Source organism: Pinus tabuliformis, chromosome 6 (assembly GCF_031772625.1).
Source record: "Pinus tabuliformis cultivar Carrire ecotype Pingquan chromosome 6, CPIR1, whole genome shotgun sequence".
Taxonomy (NCBI): domain Eukaryota; kingdom Viridiplantae; phylum Streptophyta; class Pinopsida; order Pinales; family Pinaceae; genus Pinus; species Pinus tabuliformis.
The window spans coordinates 1,464,164,092-1,464,168,123 of NC_142292.1; positions in this window are offsets into that span (position 1 = coordinate 1,464,164,092).

Below are 4,032 nucleotides of genomic sequence, written 5' to 3' on the forward strand. Positions count from 1 at the left end.
CATTTGACAGTAGGACAAATAAGTTACTCAGAGGCAAGGAGGACTATTGCAACCTTTACCAATTCTTGAGAGGCCATGGATGAGTGTCTCGATGGACTTCATTTCACAGTTGCCATAGGTTCAATGATATAATGGGATAATGGTCGTGGTTTGTCGTTTTTCCAAGTATGATGTCTTTGTTCCAACAAAGATGCCTTGTGGAGCCTAGTGGACTGCAGAGTTTTTCTTTAAGAACATAGTGAAGTATTGGGGGATGCCATTAAGCATCATGTCGGATCGAGATCCGTGATTTACAGGCAGATTTTGGACCACATTGTTCAAGTTAGTTGGGACAGAGTTGTTGATGAGTTCGAGTTACCATCTGCAGATAGATGGATAGATCGAGAGGATCAACACATTGCTGGAGGATTACTTGAGACATTATGTTATGGCTGATCAAAAGAATTGGCCTAAACTCTTGGATATTTCTCAATTTAGCTACAATATTCAAAAGAGTTCTGCAACAGGGTACAATCCATTTGAGTTGGTAAATGGAAAGATGCCAGTCACACCGCATAACATAGTGATAGGAGGTCTTTTGGGAAGTCCTCATGTGAAGAAATTCATGAAGGTTTGGGATGAGACCTTGGAGTTAGCAAGGTTGTGCTTGCACGAAGCTGCAAGGAGAATGAAGAAATGGGTTGATAGATGAAGACAGGATGTAAACTTCAATGTGGGAGGTATGGTGTTTCTCAGGATTATAGGAGAGCAGTTTCAGCCAGCCAAGGGGACTGCGAGCAAACTGACACGGAAGTATGAGGGACCATTCTGAGTGAACAAGAGAGTGGGGGATGTTTCTTATGAGTTGGAGCTTCTGCACCATATGCACTTGAAGCATCCGGATTTTCACATGATTCAGTTGAAGAGATGCAGACTTGACGCTAATCATCCAGAGAGAGCAGAACCACCGAGAGGACCAGCCGGGATTGTGGACAAGCCAGGACTAGAGTTGGATAATATTTTGCTACAGAACTACAGGGATTGGTTTCCACATGAAATGGGAGTATCTTGTAAGATGGAAGAATGCACCGGACGAGGAACGTTGGGAACCAGAGGACGTTCTTTGGAGATGGAAGAAGAATATTGAGAAGTATGAATGGAAGATACTGAGATAGTTCAGATTGTCAAGGGCAACAACGATTTTGAGTGGGGGAGGATGTAACTCCCTGCGGTTGGTGAGCCAACCGGGCAGGCTCTGTTAGGACTCTGGACACCATATATCTCCACAATGATATGATATTGTCCACTTTGGGCCTAAGCCTTCATGGATTTGTTTTTGGGCTTTACCCCAAAAGGCCTCATACCAATGGAGATATTTGTCCATCCTTATATACCCATGATCCTCCCCACTTCTAGTCAATGTGGGACTTTGGTCGTATACCCAACAATCCTCCCCTTGAACAAAGGACCATCGAGCCTCCCATCAAACGATTATCCATCCGTCCACTCTCTACCAACCAGGATTCTTCGCTCCAATGCGTTGGAAGCACACGCCTTACATGGAAGCACCGCCTGCCTCGAGAGCTTGCTCTATCCCAGGTCAACTCCTCTTCACCGTGTTGGGACCAGGAAACGTCCATGAAGAATCTGAAGCACACCGCCTGTCTAACCAAGCTCATCCACGGATCCCATCATGATATTACCGGGGCCCACCACCTTCGTTCGGCATTCCGAGGATTCATCCACTTGGCTAACTTCGGGGCATGGCTCCGATACCACTTGTTAGGACTCTAGACACCACATATCTCCACAATGGTATGATATTGTCCACTTTGGGTCTAAGCCCTCATGGATTTGTTTTTGGGCTTTACCCCAAAAGGCCCCATACCAATGGAGATATTTATCCATCCTTATATACCCATGATCCTCCCCACTTCTAGTCCATGTGGGACTTTGGTCATATACCCAACAGGCTTTCTCACCATGTGAAATAACAAGTCATGCGAAAAACATAAGGCAATGAAGGACATGGAAAACTTATGCGGACGAGTTGGAGCCTTGTGCATTTATATGGCGAGTTAGGGATCTTGTCGTGTTAGCCGACTGTGTACAAACGCAAACGAGGGACGAGTTAGGTGGGCGGTCCCATGCCATGCGCAGGCCGACCACACAATGGCATTGGAGTATTTGCAAAGGCGCGCGGTTGGAGAAGTATGGAGGGTCAGCTGAGGGCGCGACCTTTATGATAGTCATCATATATATTCATGCAATGGAGCTGCCATTTGAGCATCACAACTTTGGTGATGAATCGTAGAGAAAGGTGTGAAGAAGGGGTGGAAAGCCGCAGCAGAGACACATGTCTATGCACCCGCCCGTTGGGCAAGTCTACATGGAAGTTCGCACGGCATAAGCACTCGGTTGAGGCGCAGGTGGAGGGTGTGCTAAGGTGCCCACTCGCTGAAGTCTTGGACAGGTTTTGGTTGGGTGTTGGCGGTGGGTCATGCACAGGTGCGCCCGCCCATTGTGACAAAGAAACTTGTGTGTTATATGTTGGGTTTTTGGGTGAGACCACCGTGCGGTCTTGCATGTGTGAGCACCCGACGGTTGACACGCCGATCGAGTATAATTCCCGGTCACTTGTAAAAATATTCTCTCATATAAATAAAGATTTACTTGCATATGAATGTGTTCATGTTGCTGTTCTATATTGTTATGATATTAATGGATTCCACACATTAATATGTTCTTCATGTATAAAGATGAATGTTAAGGCATGGTTCGTAAAGTAAGATAACAATGGAGAATATTAATTACTTAGGTGGTGCCGCACTTGGCCAATTTAACGAAAAAAGAATTGGGGGCATGACAGGTAGGATTGGATCGACGTTTCGAACCAACTAATGTGGTTCATCCCCAGGAAAAGGTGAGAAATCAATCGAATAGCAGGGATGCGTCATTGTTCAGGGTTACCCGCTGGAGAAATCATTACTAATGGTCACCTCAATTGTTCCATATTGATAATTAGTCCCATTAGAGGTATTGATAATATTAATAAATGATTACTAAAATATAATGAGATAAAATATTTTATTTTGAATCATTTCTAAAGGAGAATTTCAAATAAATATATTTTAAATAAGTCACCCTTAAATAATAATATTATAATTAATTATTTTAGATAATATTATTATAGAAATTGATAATTAATTTATAATATTGAAATTAATATATTCAATTATTACATAACAACTAATTTTCAACCAAATTTATATTGGATAGGTCAACCCCTATCAAATAATCTTACTAAAATTTATTATTTTAATATTATTATATAAATTGATAATTAATTTATTATATCTAACAACTAGTTTTCAACCAATTGTATATTGAATAGGTCAACCCTAACAAATAATATTATATAAATTAATTATTCTTAGATAATATTATTATATAAAATATTTATTTATTACATAACAATATTTATAATAATATTATATAAATTAATTATTCTTAGATAATATCATTATATAAAATATTTATTTATTACATAACAATGTGTATTTATTACATAACAACTAGTTTCTAACTAAATATCAAATACTTTAACAAACATCCATTTAACACGTATTCTTAAAAAAATTAATTTTTTATTTATTTATTTATATTTCTTTTCAATAAGATTTTTAATAATTATAATTAATAATTAATTTACTACTTTTTTTTGTAAGCTTAGGTAGAACCCTCTCATTTTTGGGTTTTTACATGTCTGTTATTCACCTCCTTTTTGGGGAGGGTAGCACAAGAATCGAACCCAAGATCTTTAATAATTTTTTCTTACCTCAGTAATGATTTCACCAACGACTAATTTCAAATGGCTAACCCTGAACAATCATGCATACTTGCTATTTATTCTCTCAGATCGATTGATTTCTCACATTAGTTGGCTCGAAACCTCGACCCAATCCTACTGATGTGATTAATCCGAAAGACTGATTTCTACATTATGGATCACAAAAGTCTTAGATCTAAGAAATATTATTATTAAACAAATTT